This window comes from Cervus canadensis, chromosome 1 (genome assembly GCF_019320065.1).
Source record: "Cervus canadensis isolate Bull #8, Minnesota chromosome 1, ASM1932006v1, whole genome shotgun sequence".
Classification (NCBI taxonomy): Eukaryota; Metazoa; Chordata; class Mammalia; order Artiodactyla; family Cervidae; genus Cervus; species Cervus canadensis.
The window spans coordinates 19,268,249-19,288,395 of NC_057386.1; the positions used below are offsets into that span (position 1 = coordinate 19,268,249).

A 20,147-nucleotide genomic window follows, 5' to 3' on the forward strand; every position below is an offset into this window, starting at 1 on the left:
GCCGCGGCCCCGCCCGTCGCTGTCACCGTCCTGCTGTCGAGCATGTTGCACTCAGTGTGACCCGGGTCCCCGCTCACTCCAGGGCGCCCTGCCTTTGTCTCGTTGACAGTGCTATGGCGGCACCACACCAGACTCTCGAGCAGGCTTCATCCTCCACATTGTAAAAGAGAAATTCCGCATCTGCTGTAGCTTTGTCGTTCTCGGGCAGAAGCGCCGTCTCAAATCTGCATGCCCCGCCCTCTGTCGCCAGGAAGGCGTGGCTCCGGCGGGACCGCAGCGCCCTGGGGACGGCCTCGGGGCTGCGGCTGGGGAGCTCCTCCTTGGTGCTGGGGGAGAGGAGAGACCCGATCGGAGGGGGTGCGGGGTGGGCGGCGAGAGGGACCTGTGAGAGGAGCTGTTGGCCGAGAGTTTTCCTGAAGACAAGGTCGCAAGGCTGACTCGCTCGAAACGGCCGGACTGCAGTGTGTTACACAGGCCTCCGCCTGCGGAGAGAGGGGCTTCGTAGGGTCGGGTGTCTGGAGGGGGCTTCCCTGCCAGGCGGAAGGCGGATGGCCCACAGCGGGGACGGGAGGGGGCGTGTGGATGCGGAGGGCGGGGCCGGGCCGCGGGAGGGGTTCACTCCAACTCCAGCGCCCGCGTCCTTCGGTGCTTTAGGAACCAAACCGATCCCGGGCTTCCTACCGAAAGCTCCCTCCGCCAAGGACCTCGTTTCCCTGCGCCTCCTCCTCAGCTGTGGGTTTCGCTGGTGGCTCAGATTGTCAAGAATCCGCCTGCAATACAGGAAACACGGGCTAGATTCCTGGGTCGGAAAGATCCCCTAGAGGAGGAACCTGTGAAAGTGGAAAAAACACATGGGATTTCAAAGACATAGTATTAAAAATTGTAAGAAATCTCTGTAATGATGATATTAATTACATATTGAAATGATATTTTAGATATTGGGTTTTGTTTATGGGGGTTTTGCAAGGGTTTGCCAGAACCCTGAAGAGGCATGGAACCCTACCCTTGTCATTGGAAAGCATGGAGTTCTAACCATTGGACCACCAGAGAATTTGAGATATCTTGAGTAAAGAACATATTAAACTTAATTTCACTCACTTCTCTTTATTTTTTTATATGCCTAAGAATATTTAAATTTACCTGGGCAAGGGAATTCCTTGGTGGTCCAGTGGTCAGGCTTCAATATTTTCAGTGCAGGAGCCCAGGTTCCATCCTTGGTTGGAGAACTGGGATCCCAAAAGTCACACAGCGTGGCCTAAGGGGAAAAAAGTTATGTTTGTGACATATATTTCTTGAAAGCATTGTTACAGATGGAAGTGCTGAGAGGCTAAGAAACTTGCCTAATGTGAAAAGAAATCAGGCTTTGCATTCAAGCATCCTGCTAACCACTGGGGCTTCAGGTTTTTTAAACCAGGAGTCCTGATATTCTAACTGGGGATGATAAGAATGCCTCTTTGATGAGGGTACTAGTGAATCTACCCTTGGAAATGAAAGCACAGGGGGATGTCTTGATGAGTACACCCTAGGGAAAGCTACTTCTTGCCTGTAAAATAGATATTTGATTCCAATTTACAGTCTTGCGAACTATCTCTACCTACTTACCCTGAGGATTCCTGTTTCATATCCCACTTTCCCTGGTCTTATGTTTCTGCTGGGCTGCCAAGTTGCTTTGACACCCATGATGCTCACATGGCATAGATATACATGTAGATATGGACACAGACACATAGAATGTAGGTATATTCACAAATATACAGCCATTAGTGCTGCATTGTCTTTAGCCTTGATGTAAATATTTTGTTTGCAGGTGTATTATCAGGACCTATGGTAGTCCTCTGAATGTACTTGACTCTTGATGAATAAGTGTTGAATGAATGGTTGAGGGTCCAATGAGACAATGTATATGTGCTTAGCTTGGGCCTGACAAATTCTTCAAATTTCTTGATCAGAAATTCTGGAAGGAGGCCCCAGCTCTGTTTTTTATCAAGTCCTCTACATGATACTGGCAAATTCCCAAATTTGAGCATGCATCCATTCAAAGCTATGCCCCCTCCCAATGTGGGTCAAACAACATGGATGACTTGACAGAAATCTATGAAATCAAGAAGCTGAATCAGGGACTTTCTGGTGGTCCAGTGGTTAAGTATTCGCCTCCCTATGCTGGGGAAACAGTTTGATTCCTGGTCCAGAACTAAGATTCCCCTATGCTTTGAGGCAACTAACTGTGAGTGCTCAGGAGCCTGTGTGCCACAACTAAAACCCAAAACAGCCAGAAAGTAAATTCTCTTTTTTTAATCAAAACTATAAAGTCTCTGGGGATTGGCACCTGTTGTGAAAGCTCTAAAGAGTCCCTCAGCTCGGATAACTGGCCGACAGCGAGGTCCCTGCACAGACTGAGCCTGGCTCTCTCCCCTCAGCTCACCTCTCTGTCTCTCTGGTGGGCTTGTTCCTCCCCCCTCGCAGCTGCAGGCTGTTGCTCCCATGACACTGTCACCCTTTTGGGGCTCTGGCTGTTTCTTGCTTGTTACCCAAGGCCCCTCCTGAGGCCAGGGTCTCCCCAAGTGCCAGTCTCCTGTGCAGATGGAATCTGGAATCTGTCCTGTGTGGATCTGTCTCCTAAGACACCACAACCTGCTGCACCTGCCTCTTCACAACCTTCGCCCTCCAGCCTCCTCCCGCCTCTGCCTTCCCAGCACCAGCTATTAGGCCCTCAGTAAAAGCATCAGAAATGTCACTGAAATCAGATTTCCTGCTCAGAAAATGTTCATTTACATCGGATCTTACCTCCACAAAAACAACTTTAAAAGGGTGGCTTTTCCATTCCCCACCTCAAACTGTAGTGAAGGCCCTGTCTGAAAGGAAGACTCCAGGGGAATTCCCTGGCAGTTCAGTTGTTAGGTCTCCACGCTTTCACTGCCAAGGGCAAGGGCTCAATACCTGGTAGGGTTTTTTGTTTTGTTTTGTTTTGGTTTTTTTGGTAGGGGTTTTAAAATCCCACAAACTGGGTGGCATGGCCAGAAAAAGAAACAAACAAAAACCGCAGAAGGAAGGAAAGGAACCGGTGTAACTTGGCTCCTCCCGTTTTCTTCAGACTGAGGCAGTGACAGACTCATCCACCAGGGGGCAGCATCTGCTGCTTCTCCGCCCTGGCCTGGGCTCTGGGACTTGGTTTTGGATGAGTTGCCTCTCAATGGGCCCCTGGCGAGAGAAAAGGGTCTCTAAGAGCCCCTTCCCACAGTTTTTCTTTCTCTGTTTCTTTTTCACACTCATTCTATGTAGTAAGTTGTGTTTTCTCCATTTTATTTTATTTTTTTTGGCCTTGGGATGTTAGATCCCCAACCAGGGATGTAACCTCTTCCCTGTTCTGTGGAAGAAGAGAGTTGTAACCAGTGGAAAACCAGGGAATTCCCTCTTTGTTTTATTCTTGAGGAAGCCTTAGCTGGGATTTGAAATATGGGTCTTTGTGATTTCCAGTCTGAAGCTGCTCCGGGACCTCCTCTCCCCTCCCATCCCTCCTCCTGCAGACTCCTCCTCCCTTCAGTTGTGCACACAGGTACTCCGTTGGGATGCAGTGGAGACAAGAATGCCCTCAGCTGCTTCCTAGGTGAGCTCCACCCATCCTGTACTTTCCCCTACTCCAGAGCCTGGGCTGTTTTGGGGAAAGGGACCTGGAATCACCTAAGCCCCTCATTACATGCTTAGGAAACCAAGGCTCCCAGGGCGAGGTGGCTTTTCCAAGGTAGTTTACTTGACAGGACAGGACTCATGATGACTCTCAGCCCAGGGTTCAGCCCACCAGGCTTTGGGCGGGGGGACAGCCTCTCTCTCCAGTGCCATCCTTCCCATGGCCTCTGATTTTCTCCTCCAAGAACTCTCTCCTCTCCAGTAAAGTCCTGAGGGTTCAGTACCACCCAGACCTTGCCTGGAAGTGCAGGGTTTTATAGGTATCCCTCCCAAGCCCCAAGGTGTCAGGGACCCCAGACCAGGAAACTCCCAGCTAAGGCCGGGTGCTTGGTTCCCACACTCAAGGAAACCCTTGAGTACATTTAGTCAATCCATCATGTAGTCATGAGCCATGGAAGATTTCCTGATTGCCTACTGTGTGGCCAGCACAGTGCTGGGCATTGCAGAGCTGTGGCTGTGAAGAACCAGCTTCTGGGCTCAGTGCTTAGTCTGGTGGGGAGACAGCTCTGAGGAAGAACATCACTCAGCAACTGGAATCTGACCCAGGACAGGGAGCCAATGGGAGGAACTAGGTAAGTCCCAGCTAGTCTGTCCTTCTGTCTGGAATGCTTCCTTATCTCCTGGCCACTTAAACTTGCCTCTGATGTCACCATTGGAGAGGCCTTCATGAGCACCCCTCCCCCATGTAAAATAGCTCTCTCCCCAGTCACTCTCCAGCACACTTCCCTGTTTTCCTTCATGGCTTGTATCACTATCTGAAATGAGCCTCCTGAGTCATCGTGTGTCTCTCCCTCTTCCTCTTTATAATGTCCATTCCATGAGGGCAGGCACTGAGACCTTCAACCTGGCAGGCGCTCCATCTGTGAATGCTCAAAGTAAGAATGTTCAAATATTCTCTGTAATGTATCCTCCAATGCACTCTGTCCTGGGCTGTGATCTTGTGGACAGAAAGGGCTGCAGAGGTGAGGCTGCCAGGAAATAAATGGTCACTAATGGAGGAAGTCTCCCTGGGCCCCAGGCTGGGTTTGGATGTGGGGACTGGCGTTCCCAGTTAAAGGATACTGGACTTGGGTAGGCCCACAATCTGGTGTTGTCCTGACAAACTGGGCCCCTTCCTTCACCCCCAACTTACCCCACTACCTCCTTCCCATTTGTTCATCAACTCCTTTCCTGGCAAAGGCAAAGGATGAAAGGTGGGGTGAGATTGCCAGTTTCAGCGCCCTTATCAGATAATCAAATGACAGTTTCCTTCTTGGGTATGAGGCCCAGGAAATGTAGATGTTTTCTGTTGTACAATGATCGTTCACAGCTCACTTCTGCTAATTCCTATCTGGGTGACTTTGGACAAGCTTCTTAACCTTTCTGTTCTTCGGTTTCTTCTTTTAGGAAAAGCACACTTGTGTGGAATCCTGAATTTTAAAAATTCCTAGAGCTGAGAGTCTTCCCTTGGGGACTCCAGCAACCCTGAACTGTTTCAAAATTCTGTTAGGTGTTGAGAGCAGTGCCTTGTCACAGGATAGAAGAAATAATCCAGTGCTAAAGACAAACAAAACTACTAAGGGAGCTGGACACAGCCTTATTACAGTGCTTCCAAAGATAAAAGAGAAATTTAGCATAAAATTGGTGCATGGATATAACCTTTACAAGAATTAGTACTCCTAAGTAAACTACCCAAACAAGAAAATAGAAAAACACACATTGGCAAAACAAAACAGAAACCCTCGTATGTACTCAGTAACAAAAAGACGAGGAAGACACTGAAAGAGATGTAACAAGTCTATTCATACTTTCTCTTTTCCCTGAGAGGGGTGCACTGTTCCTGTAAGTACTGCAGACAAGGTCTGTCCGTGGAATGAATGAAGCAAGCTCCTATTCCCACTCCCTGCTCCAAAAACCCACTTAATATATTGTCCTCGGATAGAGGGCATATCACATATTAAAAACTGATAAGAACAGATACTACACTTGATCTAAGTCAAGAGGCGGAGAAGCGATACCACATGCTCTGTCCTAGCTGTCATCGTCCTCCCTTCAGCTCCAACCCTCAGTGGACATTTCTGGCTTACCCTCCTGTGTCTGCTCCAGAACAGTGAAACTGCACTTGTTCTCTATAACATTCACATCCCTTTTTGCACCCCTGCCCATCTTTCCGCAGAAGAGGCCCCTAATTTACATGCCCCGCCCCGCCCCGCCATCAGGGGCGTGGCCACCACCGTCAAGCTGAGCCCTCGGCACCAGACTTCCTCCTGGCCCCAGCCGCTCTGCAGAAGCTGCTGTGGCGCTGGAGGTCGCTGCGCTCGCCGCACACTTTCCAGCTGCGGAGAGAACGCAGGGGTTTTGCAGTTGGCCGCCTCAGGGTGTCGATGGAGGGAGCTGCAGGACGAGACCGGCTCACAAAGCAAATCCTGGGTCATAATGACTGTGCATTTGGGAGATTAGTGTTTGTCGGGGGCCGCCAGGCAGAGCCCAGAGCTTGAGCAGAGAGAGAATTACGAGGGCGGGGGAGGGGAGAGGCAGGGACCGCCTTGACTGAGAACGGGTCTCTGTCCCCACCGTAACGGCTAGGCTCCTTAATTGAGACCCCGGGGTCGCCAGGCGGGCGCATTTGTCTTTCTTCCATTCTCCGCTAAGCCGCTAGAGAGCTGCAGGGTCTGTGAGGCTATCACAGTCGGCCCTCCCCCTAACCGACTCTCTAGTTCAGTCGAACCTGAGGGGAAAGATCCTTGACCTCACGACAGCCACGTGCCAGGCACTGCCCTGCATTCTTTGCTATGATCGAGCCCACTTGGATCCTGGACACCCTAGAGAGGATTGACGCTGTTATCATTTTCATTTCACAGTCGTGATCAGTGAGACCAGAGAGGCTGAGAAACTTGCCCTGGGTCACTCAGCTAGAAGGCAGTTGACCTGCGGAGTTGGTCACGGTGTTCCAAGACCTGCCGGGTTCTGAAGCACAGGTCTGGCTCACTGATGGAGTCCAGACCAGCGACTGCATTAGTTGTCTATAACGTTCACATCCCTTTTTGCACCCCCGCCCATCCTTCCGCAGAGGAGGATCCTAATTTGCATGCCCCGCCTTTCTCCGCCCCAGGGACGTGGTGGGCCCTTCTAGCTCGGCCCTTGGCACTGTCCTGGCCCCCGTCCCTCTGCAGAAACTGCTGTGGCAGAGGTCGCTACGCCCGCTGCACACTTTCCACGAGAAGAGGGGGAAAGCCACAAGAAGAGCAAGGCGACTTTGGAGTACAGCAGGATTGCTGGTGGCACACACATGGATTTGCTGGCATCAGGCCCACAGCACCATGGTTTTGATAAGGGTGGGTGGCACCTGGGGTCACATCCTCACCTGAGCCTGCCTTGGCTTCTGGCTCTCTGATTCCCTGCCGGCTTGGGTTTTCCCTGTCTCCCGGGGCAGGGGAAGGGTGGGGGGAGTGATCTGTTTCACTCCTTAGGGAGCCCTAATAACCTTCCGGACAGTTTAGCTCTGAGGTCCCCTCTGGACATGCCTGGCGGGAGTCAGCCCTCAACTTGCAAACACTAGGGATAAAGAGAGTTTTTGCTAGACACACCTCTGAGCAGTCATCTCCCAGTGTGAATCTTGGTCCTAAGAAAACCTAACTTGGGCCCCGTTTTGAGCAATCTCCCTCCTTTCTGCCACCAGAGATACTCCTCCATGTCTCAACCTGGTTTTGCCTTCTAGCTTGCACCAGACCTGACATGCTATGTGTGTGCTTTGTCTGTGATTCTACTATCTGCCTCCCCTTCTGCCCCTCCACCCTAAAGACTGGGAAGATTCTCACTTGGACTGCTTTTTCCATCACTCTGTCACAGTCATTAGGTTAGTGCCCAACACCTACATCCATTTATGGAATGGACGAGTGGGTGAATAAGTATTAAACTAGATATTATATCAGTCACACTTACCCAGCCCCTGACACGTGGTTATTATAATGGCTCTTCAGGCTTCCCCAATTCCTGATCTCTCTACTTGGTTCCGTGTTCCTCAGTGGTCATTTTATGGTTTCCCAGGTATTTGGGAGTTGATCCTCAGACAGTTACATTCCTGCAGGGGAGTGTCTCACATTAAAGTGATTTACGTCACCTTCTAGTTCATGCATAGGACCCTTGGGAGCTTGGTTAACTTGAGTTAGTACCCCTTCCCCATCATGCCCTGTGAAAGTACTAGTTGCTCAGTTGTGTCTGACTCTGCAATTCCAAACTGGAGCCCGCCAGGCTCCTCTGTTCATGGGATTCTCCAGGCAAGAACACTGGAGTGGGTTCCCATGCTCTCCTCAAGGGGATCTTCCTGACCCAGGGGTCAAACCTGGGTCTCCTGCATTGCAGGCAGGTTCTTTACTTTCTGAGCCACCAGGGGAAACCTCACCATCCCCGGTACTCTGCTCAGATAGAAATTCTACTGCTGGCCCCAGACCTCATCTAGATGTCATGTGCCTTCACTAAGGTATTGTATCCTCAGAGTCCCTGATATCCTTGCCCTGAAAGAGTTAGGAGTAACAGGTCAGGATGGGACTCTAGGATGACCCAGAGAGGTCTCAAGCATTTCCTGTTTCTGCAGCCTGGGGAACCAGGTACATTGTCAGACTCTTGCATTTTTGCCAAACTCACAGGTTATAGATTATATCTTATTGTTGTTTAAATATGCATTTCTCTCCTTATAGTTGTGTGAAAAATCATATTTATTATAACTAATTTTAAAGACTTTATTGAAGGACAGCATACAAAAATGATGTTAATTTTAAGGGTAAAACTTGATTAAATTTCACAAAGTAAACAAACACACAATTGTCACCATTACTCTGCTTAAGAAAAAGCATTACTATCTCCTAAGAAGATGTCCTTCTGTCCCTTTCTTGTCATGACTCTCTTCTGCCTCTAAACAATGATATTTGTTATCTTTCCCAAGAATTGTGATTAGAAAAACAATTTTTATTTTTGGCTGTGCTGGGACTTCATTGCTGTGTGCGGTCTTTCTCTAGTTGTGCCAAGTGGAGGCTACTCTCTAGCTGTGGTACATGCGACTGTCATCACAGTGGCTTCACTTGTCGCAGCACAGGCTCTAGAAGACAGATTCAGCAGTTGTGGTGTCCGGGCTCAGTTGCCCTGTGGCATGTGGGGTCTTCTGTGACCAGGGATTGAACCACTGCCACATTCATTGCAAGGTAGATTCTTAACCACTGCCCCACCAGGGAAGTCCCAGAACTGTGGGATTTTTTAGCCAAATTTTATTGAGTGGTTTGCTTTTTTCTGATCACATTGTCAGGTCTCTTCGTAGAATACTGAGATTCACCCTACCTGTGATAGATTTGCAAATATTTTTTTTCCCAGTTTCTTTTTTTTTAGTTGCGTAGATGTTAATTATATAAATGGATATAATATATAAATGTTTATAAACAGTTGACTTTCAGAGTCTGAGTTATAGTATGAGTTAGGTCATCGGGGAAGGACTTACTGAGACAGAATGAGGAATGCAGGAGGTTGACAGTAGGGAAGGTTAATGCTTTGAACGATAAAAGGCAGGAAGCAGGAAAGAAGTTCTGAACCAAGCTTGCAGCTAGAGGAGTCCAGATTTCCACCTCACCCAACCCAACCCAACCCAACCCAAGAAATGACTGGGCCCTGTGACTCCATGGAGTTCAGGATTGAGGTCCCCAAGAAGTGTGGGGCCCATTGTGTCCTCCGTTGCCTGCCACAGTGGCCCACTGTTCTTGTGCCCATTGGACCAGGCCGGGGATGGCCGGCTACAAATGCTGGTGGAGTTATTCTGTCTGTTGATTGTCCAGTGCCCTCCTCCTGCTCAATCCTGACAAACCACTTCTTAGATTGGCTGCTTTGTAGGCCTGACCAAGTTTTCAGTCTTGGAGGCCTGCTATACAGTTTGTGACTCATGGTCTCTGTCCCATGGTAACCATCTATCTCTACAAATGCCTAGTAGTTTGCCAGGAGCTGCTTTTGGGAACATGGACAAGCCTCTGTTGCTGTGGGTGTCGTGTCCTGGCTCTAGAGCTCTGAGGACCTGCACTGAGATCCCCACTTTAGCTTATGACCAAGTCCCTTACTTCCCTTCACTCACCTGCCCGTCTCTAAGATAATAGGGTCTGCCAGGTCCGCTGAGCTGAGTAGCAGCCTTGCCTCACCTCACTTGCTAGCTTTGCACCCCTTTCTGGCCCAGGCCCAGCTCCAAGCTGAACATCTTTTGGGTCACCTGGCTTATGAGCCCAGGGAGGATTTTTTTGTGTAGAATGTGTTCGAAGTTTTCAGAACTCTGAGAGGTCCAACTAGGCCGTGTGTTTCTTCTCTGTGGTCACTGTTGAAAGAGGAAACAATTTACCTCTCCTTGTGAAGAAAGCTGAGCGCCAAAGAATTGATGCTTTTGAACTGTGGTGTTGGAGAAGACTCTTGGGAGTCCCTTGGACTGCTAGTTCATTGGACTGGGTGTCATTGGAGGGACTGATGTTGAAGCTGAAACTCCAATACTTTGGCCACCTGATGCGAAAAGCTGACTCATTTGAAAAGGCCCTGATGCTGGGAAAGATTGAAGGAAGGAAGAGAAGGGGACGACAGAGGATGAGATGGTTGGATGGCATCACTGACTCAATGGACATGAGTTTGGGTAAACTTCGAGAGTTGGTGATGGACAGGGATGCCTGGCATGCTGCGGTTCATGGGGTCGCAAAGAGTTGGACACGACTGAGCGACTGAACTGAACTAGGAGAGAGTGTTGCAGCTGGTGCTCCACAATAGGAACCCCTGAACATCGCAGCCTTTCTTGTTTTACTGCAGTGTCACTTCTCTTCTCACTAAGTTCACTGTACTTTGTTAGATTTCTGGTGTGCCAGCACCTTCCCACCTTTTTTTTTTCTTCAAGAGTTCCTACCATGGAAAACACGAGTCAATGTATGTTACACTGAAGCCTGGACAGTAAAAAATTACAAAAGTTCTGTGGAATAAAAGTCTAAAGTGGAGAAAGTGTTAGTTCATATTTCAACCTTCTTAAAACAAACAAAAATAAATAAAATAAAAACCAATACTCAAGGTGTTAGTTCCCCACTACAAACTAAATTTTTTTGAAGTATGATGAAACCTGAAACTTAACACTGTTTACACGTGCCTGGTGGCTCTGACGGTAAAGCATCTACCTCCAGTGCAGGAGACCCAGGTTCAGTCCCTGGGTTGGGAAGATCCTCTGGAGAAGGAAATGGCAACCCACTCCAGTACTCTTGCCTGGAAAATCCCATGGACAGAGGAGCGTGGCAGGACTACAGTCCATGGAGTCCAGAGTGAAACACAACTGAGCGACTTCACTAACTTTGACAGTATAGACTAACGTTTAACCCCCAAAGCAAGTAAGTACTGCAAAAACAAAAGAAAAGTAGAGTGAAATTGCTCAGTCGTGTCCAACTCCTTGTGGCCCCATGGACTGTAGTCCTAGCAAGATTCTCCATCCATGCACAAACACTTTATCATCTGAACCACAAGAAAGTCAAGTACTGATAAACAGTCTGTTTAAGTCAATCTTTATCACCAAAGATATCCCCCCAAAGGGGTGCACCGTTCCTGGAGGTACTGCAATACCAGGTCGATGCGTGGAGTGGACGGAGCAAGCTCCTGTTCCAACTCCCAGCTCCAAAAATCCATTTAATATATTGTCCTCGGATAGAGGTGTGACCCGGCTCCCTGCTCACTCCAGGTCTCCCTGCCTTTGCTTCGTGGACACTACTGTGAATGGTACTGTACTGGACTCTCGTGCAGATTTCTTATTCTCTACATTATAGGAGAGAATTTATATACCTGCTGTAACTTTGTCATTTCCTAACGGAGGCGCCATTTCTAATTTGCATGCCCCGCCCTTTCCGCGAGGGTGGGTGTAGCCTTGCGGGTAGACAGCCCGCTTCTCCGCAGGGTTTCTGCGCGCATGAGCGGAAGCTGGGCTGGGGCGGAGCTCTGCCTTGGCGCTGGCTCGTGCGGAAAGGCAGGTTTTGGACATGTTGGGTTTGGGAGAATCGACCGGCCCTGTGAAATTGACCAGCCGACTGGTCTGAGTACGAAAAAAGTCATCTGGTCTTCGCTGTGAAAGCAACAGGGTCCCACGGATTGGCTCTGTCCAGCCATAACCCACTCGGAAGCTGGGAGTCTGGGAGTGTCTGTCTACTGTCGCCTGCCAGGGGCTATCGAGAGAACTTGAGACCCCAGATCTGGCCCTCCGAGTACTGCTGCCCTGTTGTCAGAACCCCCGCCCTGCCCCGGCTGCAAGCCCCTAGGGCAAACCCCTTAACCTTCAGAGCTCTAATTCCCCAGCTGATAGGTGGAAACCTTAAAGCCTATCTTGTGGGGTTGTTGTTCTTCAGTCGCTAAATTGTGTCCAACTCTTTGCGACCCCGTGGACTGCAGCACGCCAGGCTTCCCTGACCTTCACCATCTCCCGGAGCTTTTCCAGATGCCTGTCCACTGAGTCAGTGATGCCATCCAACCATCTCATCCTCTGTCGTCACCTTCTTCTGCCTTCAATCTTTCCCAGTATCTGGTTCTTTTCTAATGAGTTGGCTCCTTACATCAGGTGGCCAAAGTATTGGAGTTTCAGCTTCAACATCAGTCCTTCCAATGAATATTCAGGATTGATTTCCTTTAGTACTGACTGGTTTTGATCTCTTTGCAGTCCAAGGGATTCCCAAGAGTCTTCTCCAACAGCACAGTTCAAAAGTATCAATTCTTTGGTGCTCAGCCATCCTTATGGTCCAACTTGCTCATCCATACATGACTACTGGTAAAAGCATAGCTTTGACTAGATGGACCTTTGTTGGCAGAGTAATGTCTCTGCTTTTTATTTTTATTTTTTTGTGAAGATTTATTTATTTATGGCTATGGTGGGTCTTCATTGCTGTACTTGTGCTTTCTCTAGTTGTGGCAAGCAGGGGCTACTCTCTAGTTGCGACGCAAGGGCTTCTCACTGCAGTGGCTCCTCTTGTTGTAGAGCAAGGGCTCCAGGCACACAGCTTCAGTAGTTGCAGCATGTGGGCTCTAGAGCTTGGGCTCAGTTGCTCCCTGGCATGTGGGATCTTCCCAGACCAGGGATCGAACTGGTGTCCCTTGCACTGCAAGGCAGATTCTTAACCACCAGACCACCAGGGAAGTCCCCCTGTCTCTGCTTTTTAATACACTGTCTAAGTTTGTCATAGCTTTTCTTCCAAGGAGCAAGTGTCTTTTAATTTCATGGCTGCAGTCCCCATCTGCAGTGATTTTGGAGCCCAAGAAAAATCTGTCACAGTTTCCATTGTTTCTCCATCTATTTGCCATGAAGTGATGGGACCGGATGCTACTGATCCTAGTTTTTTGAATGCTGAGTTTTAAGCTAGTTTTTTCACTCTCCTCTTTCATCTTCATCAAGAGACTCTTTAGTTCCTCTTCATTTTCTGCCATCAGAGTAGTGTCACCTGTTTATCTTAAGTTATTGATGTTTCTCCCAGCAATCTTGAATCCAACTTGAGGGTATACAAAGGGAGCTAAGGAGATAACCTTGGTTTAGTAATCCAGAATGTGGGTCCTGGTGTCCAACCAGTGAGGTTCCAATGAAGGTGGCATAGCTGTGACACTGAGACAACTAAGCAACTGTATCGCAGAGAGACGATGCAATAAGAAACACTGTTTGGGCCAAGGTTTGCACCAAGTGTTTTCCTTATATCAGACTTTCAAAGTTTACCTACAGATGAATTGGCTGAGACAGAGAGGTTAAGGAGCTCTGCCTAAGACCACACAGGGGAAGAGGACAAATCCATCTGAAGCCAAGAGTATGGGACCTAGAAAAGGGCAAAGAAAGAGCCATTCTTGTGTGTCCAGCCCAGTATAAGAGTAAGTGTTGCTGAGCCTGACACACAGGTCTTCTGTAGAGAGATAAGAACAAGCTGTCTGGTGCAGCAGTTAAGAGCAGAGACTTGGAACACCCGGCCTCTAATCCCTGTTTACCTGTTAATAATCACATGGCCTAGTCTTGACTTGACCTCCTCGCTTAACCCTCTGTCTTCAATATATTATCTGTAAATTGGAGATAACGAGATGAGAAATTACTAGACATAATCTTAGGAATTATGAGACATGCCTGGCATATAGTTAACATGTAAGAGCAAGCATTAGGGAAAATATCTCAGGCAAGTCACTTCTCTGTAGCTTAGCCTCTTCATCTAGAAAATGAAAATATTAACATGTAATCCTGTGCTTAATCTTCCCTCACTCATCCAGGGCCCCTACTGTCCCTTACCTGGTTTTATTTTACTCCGTAGCATGTATCACCTAACATTTTATACATTTATGTGTTGCTTTTAGCCTAATAGTATGTAAGCTGAAGAACAGAGACCTTTGTCTGTTTTATCCACATTTATATCCTCAATCTTTAGAATAAGGTCTGGAATATACTAGGCACTTAATATATTTTGCCTAAATAAATACATGCATAAATATTAAAATAATGCAATTTGTACAAATAGAAAGAGATCAGCAAACCTCCTGGCTTGTAGCAATTATGATGATACTGTGTTTCACTACAGTGCTGCTTGCTTCCATGTTTATCAGGCCATCTTGTGGTCACTAGTTAAGTTTCCTATGTATTTTGACCTTTGGAATGGGGTGCCTTGGGTTGAAGACATGCATGGTCTGTGGTTGCAAAGCAGTATCTCCCTTTGTAAATGATTGACTTAGCCTTCTGGTTCATGCATCACCTTGTGAGTTTGGTTAATGTGAGTCAGTGCCCCTCAGCCAGATCACATCCATTTGTACAGACCAAAGTGCCTATAAAAATTCAGGCAACATCAGGGGTGTGATCAGGGCAACAAAGGCGGGCCTTTGTCCAAGTGTCCTCCAGTCTCACTCTAGACCCAGTTATCATTGATGCCAGGGAGTTGAAAATGATAAACGAGAACAGAGACTGGAAGACCACAGACAGACTTCTCAACCAGTGCCTGTTTCCCACAGCCTTGCCCAACCGTGTTATCAAACTTTTGCATACTATCCAATGTTATCTCTTACTGTGAGCAAGGTTGTACAATTTTTTGTTTGCTTGAAATTCATTATTATTTTCTGTGAATTGAGTGTTCATATCCTTTGCCCATTATCCTTGAATTGCTGATATTTTTGCATTTCCATCTCTAACCTACTTCACATGTGTCCTAGGACTTGAATTGAGATATACATCTGACTTTATTTTTTCTGGATGGCTGCCCAGTTGTCCCAACATCATATATAAAATAGCCCATCTCCTCATCAGTTTCAAATGCTGTCTTTTTTTTTCTTTTGGCCATGCCCCATAGCATGAGAGATCTTAGTTCCCTGATCAGGGATTGAATCCATGCCCCCTGAATTAGAAGCTCACAATCTTAACCAGTGGACTGCCACAGAAATCCCTCAGATGCCACCTTTATCATATTAAAAAGTCTATATGTGATACTTCCCTGGCAGTCCAGTGGTTTAGAATCTGCCTTCCAATGCAGGGGACAGGGGTTCAGTTCCTGGTCAGAGAACTAATAGCCCATATGTTATGGGGCAATTAAGCCTCTGCACCACAATGAAGACTCAGAGCAGCAAAAAAAAAAAAAAGTCTGTATGTGTCTATTTCTGGACTTCTCTTTTTTAAAAAAAAAAAAAACAACAACTTTGTGATATCCTGTTTTTAAGATTCTTGATTGAACTGATTCTTCGGTATCACACCTACTCTGTGCATGCCACTGTGTGGGTCCTGGGATCACACAGGTTAACGTGACTTTTCCCCTGTGGTCAGCAAGGGGCACCTGCCTGTGTTCTGCCTTTCCTCCTCCGGCTGCCACTCAACCATGTCCACTGCTCTTTGCTGCTATGGAAGCCTGTGACAATCAGATAAGGTCTGCCCATGCCAACGCTGCCAACTGAGTGCTTCTGAATGTTGCATCCTTGGGCATCAGAGGTCTGCCTGAGCCCTGCTAGCTGGGGAGGACACTTCTTCAAGTCCAGGCTCACTGTGTCTGCTTTTCCTGGCCCTGCAGCAGCCCTGCCTTCACCTCAATTTTGACCCTGTCCTTTTGGATGGCTCCATCAGGTTCTTTTCATCACTTGTCAGCTTCCACAACTAGTTGAAGAGACTTGGAGGGAAATGCCATCTTGTTTTCTCCTGATCTTCTCTCCCTTCTCTCTGGCCCCATCCTCTTGCCTCAGTTCTCTCTTCCTCCTTCTCCTTTTTCCCAGTAACAGAACAAAAAGCGTTCACTTTTATGACTCACAACAGAACTGGATCTGTCTGTCTGTCTTTGCAGTGGGAAAGGGAGATTGCTTTTCCCAGCAACATTATCAAGGGTGTGCATGGGCCAGCAGAATGTGTCTGCTCCTCACCCCCCACCCTGAATGTGCTGAGGATCCTGGCACACAATAAGTGTTTGTGTACTAGAGAGTCAGTTTCCTGTCCAGCTAGACTAGATCCATAAAACTTGTTGGGCTCAACCAAGAGCTGGGCTTTTCAAAACTTGCCTGGCATTATCGAGCCTCAGCGAGTGTCTCCAAATACCCCCATTTTCTTTTTGGCCTTTCAGCAGTCCCAAACAGGTGTCACACTCAATAATGATGCCTAATTTCCTCCATTCCAAGATGCACATCCATCTTTTTTTTAAAGAATAGTTTCGTTTATTATTTTTGGCTGTGATAATTATTTATTATCTTCGTTGATGCTCAAGCTTTCTCTAGTTGCAGAGAACTGGGCTACTCTCTAGTTGTGGTGTGTAAGCGTCTCATTGCGGTGATTTTCACTGTTGTGGAGCACGGGCTCTAGGCTTGAGGGATTCAATAGTCACGGCTCCTGGGCTCCAGGGCACAAACTCAGTAGTTGTGGCACATGGAGTTGCTCCACAGCATGTGGGATCTATCCAAATCTGGATTGAACCCGTGTCTCCTGCATTGGCATGTGGATTCTTTACCACGGAACCACCAGAGGAGCCCTATTTTTCACATATTTATATCTCAGAAACCAGAATGCACCTTACATTTGATGCCAGGAGAAAGCACTGCCAGTGTTTACATCGCAGTATGTCTAGAGAAAACAAGGGCACCTCTCACGAATGACATCTTAAATTCGTGAAATACTATAATAAAAAAAAGCCTCTGTTTATTGTGTCACATGGATTATTTCCTTTAGTCATCACACCCCCTCTAGGGTAGAGATATTATTACCTCTACCCTGTAGGAGAGGAAACTGATCAGAGCGGTGAAAGCGAAAGTCACTCAGTCGTGTCCAACTCTTTGTGACCCCCATGGACTACACAGTCCATGGAATTCTCCAGGCCAGAAGACTGGAGTGGGTAGCCTTTCCCTTCTCCAGGGCATCTTCCCAACCCAGGAATCAAACTGGGGTCTCCTGCATTGCAGGCAGATTCTTTACCAACTGATCTGTCAAGGAAACCCTGATCCCAGGAAGCCCTAATCAGAGCAGTAGAGCAGCTAGATCCCGTTCCCACACCTAATAAATAATGCAGCTGCTATTTCACAAGATTTACCTGGTCCACACATCTAACTATACTTTGTTCCTTCCACAACAAAAGATTACTGGTCTTGTATACTAACAAGCTTTATTAAAAGATGCAAATGTCCAAGTGACTAAAATCAGGTAGCAGCACGAGAAAGTTCCCCGAGGGCCGATATGAGTTAAAATCCAGATCGGAAGGGGTGAAGTGGGACATGGAGTGGAATCTAGAGCTGGAAGGAGCTCTGAGGTCAGAAATGGGGTTGGGAGAGGCAGGGTGTACAGAAGCAGGAGACAGGCTCCGAAAGAGAGATGAGAAGGGAAGGGGCACAGTCTTCGCAGATTTACCCTGAGAATCCTTCCTCTGGCAGGAGGACAGGCTCAGAGGGTTGAAAACAGTTCCCTAATTCAGCCCAACCCACTTCCCCCGCCCTGAGCATCTCTGCATCTGAACCCTGTTCTTTCTAGGGTGCATGTCTGTCCAACTCTTTGCGACCCTAGCCCACCAGGCTCCTCTGTCCATGGAATTTCCCAGCAAGAATACTGGAGTGGGTTGCCATGCCCTCCTCCAAGGGATCTTCCCGACTAAGGGATCGAGGCTGCATCTCCTGCATCGGCAGGTGGATTCTTTACCACTGAGCCACCTGGGAAGCCCTCTTTCTAGGGTAGGAAGAGAGGAAGAGGGAAACTGAGAAACAAAGAAACCCACTACCTCTTTTGCCCATTTAATTACTGAGACAGTCAAGTGCCTTTCTCTTCTGCTTATAATAGTTATTTTCCACCTAAATGTCTGTAGAATTAGTTTATAGGAAGATATACATGCTGTGAAAATAAATGTCCAGTGACAAGCCTCAGCTTCACATTTTGTGTCTGGAAAACTTCGTGTATCTGTTGTTGCATATAACACCCCTGGGTGCTAGGAGGAGAAGGGAGTAGCACCTCTTTTAAAAAGGAAGGTCCAGTGGTTAAGAATCCGCCTTCCAATATAGGGGATGTGGGTGGGTTCAAACCCTAATTGGGGAACTAAGATCCCACAGGACTTCTCAAGCAGTGCTAGTGGTAAAGAACCCACCTGGCAATGCAAGAGACATAAGAGACTTGGGTTTGATCCCTGGGTTGGGAAGATCCCCTGGAGGAGGAAATGGCAACCCTCTCCAGTATTCAGGCTTCCCTGGTGGCTCAGACAGTAAAGAATCCACCTGAAATGTGGGAGACCTGGGTTCGATTCCTGGGTTGGGAAGATCCCCTGAAGCAGGGCAAGGCAACCCACTCCAGTATTCTTGCCTGGAGGATCCCCATGGACAGAGCAGCCTGGGGAAACTACATGCTACAACTATTGAGCCCTCCGTGCTCTGGAGCCCTTGTGCCCCAGCAAAGATCCTGTGTACCGCAACTAAGACCCAATGTAGAAAAAAAAAAAAAGACCCAATGTAGGGCTTCTTCAGTGACTCAGAGGTAAAGAATCTGCCTGCGAATGCAGGAGATGTGGGTTGGATTTCTGATCCAGGAAGATCCCACATGCCTTGGAGCAACTAAGCTCGTGGGCCACAACTACTGAGCCTGTGCTCTAGAGTCCGGGAGCTGCAATTCCTGAGCCTACACACAGCAACTACTGAAGCCCGAGTGCCCTGGAGTCCTTGCTCGGCAACCAGAGAAGCCACCGCAATGAGAAGCCGGAGCAGCAACGAAGATTCGGCACAGCCAAAATTTTAAAAATAAAATAAAAAAAGATCCAACGGCCAAATAAATAAATATTACAAAAAATTTAAATAGGAAAATAGAGATGTAGCAAGGTTCACAGACCCACCGGCTCCTCAACAGAACTGGGGCAACCCTATCAGCCAGCCATAGCCAGGTCCCCCCTGGGATGGCAGGCACTTGCCGAGCATCCCATGGTGTCTTCCAACGACCTTCAGAGGAAAGGCTCAGAGATGCTGAGTGACCTGCCTAAGTTCTCCTAGCTAACAGGTGACACAGCCAGGATTCAACCAAAGTCAGTCTAACTCCAGAATCCTACGTGACTACAGTATACCAGCTGCCTGAATTGACAGACTCTCTATGAACCTGTTCTCTGGTTCAAGGGCTGTATCCTGCACCCTCCCTCCACCAGCGCAGTGTTATAGGCTGATGCTGGGTTCGAAGCCCCCTTTTCACCCATGTCCCTCCCTTGTTTCCAGCTGCAAACAGCCTCTGCTGTTTCTAGAAAAATTTAAATCGGTGGGGAAAGGCCAATAATCTGCTTAATGAAATGACCCCCTGTTCTAGCCTCTCCACCTACTGGAGACCCAAGGAGTTAAAAATGAACCTCCCCAGAATGTGTCACTAATACGAGGGGTGATTTGAGCTCAAGGCAATGGAGGATCTAAAGACCCAGGAAGAGCTTTTTATCTCTCACTCTATTGCCTAAAAGAATTTAGACAGGGGGCTTGTCTCAGAGAGAGTTATTATCAAAGAGAACTTTTATCTGAGAAACTCATCTGCACAGCAGGGCAAACATCTCATTACCAAACACATGTTCTTTTTTTGTCCTGTGATTTACCCTCCTCTGTTTTTTTTTTTTTATTTCCTTGTGCCGGGTCTTAGCTGTGGCACACGGGAATGTGAACTCAAGTTGTGGTATTCGAATGCCTAAGTTGCAGCATGCAGGATCTAGTTCCCTGACCAGGGATCGAACCTGCCCCCCCCCCGCATTGGGAGCATGGTGTCTTAGCCACTGGACCACCAGAGAAGTACCCTTTCCTCAGTTTTGAAGCCCTAAGCTCTTATCCCATTCCTTAGCTCAGAATGGCATATAAGCCTCAACTGTCCTTGGATCTCATATTCTTTTTAAGAAATACTTATTTTATTTTTATTTTTGGCTGAATCAGGTCTTACCTGCAAAGCTTGGGCTTCTCTCTAGTTGAGGTACCTGGGCTTAGTTGCCCTGGGGCATGTGGGATCTTAGTTCCCCAACCAGGGATGAAACCTGAATTGCCTGCCT

General features: G+C 47.8%; 1 non-coding gene and 1 pseudogene across 1 annotated transcript; both read right to left on the bottom strand.

The window, feature by feature from the left end:
* Positions 1-5,487: 5,487 nt before the first annotated feature.
* LOC122425843 lies at positions 5,488-5,679 on the bottom strand. The gene has a single exon (XR_006265024.1). It is a non-coding gene; the product is annotated as a U2 spliceosomal RNA (small nuclear RNA).
* Positions 5,680-11,240: 5,561 nt separating this feature from the next.
* Positions 11,241-11,365, bottom strand: LOC122425861 (annotated as a pseudogene).
* Between the last annotated feature and the right edge of the window lie 8,782 nt (positions 11,366-20,147).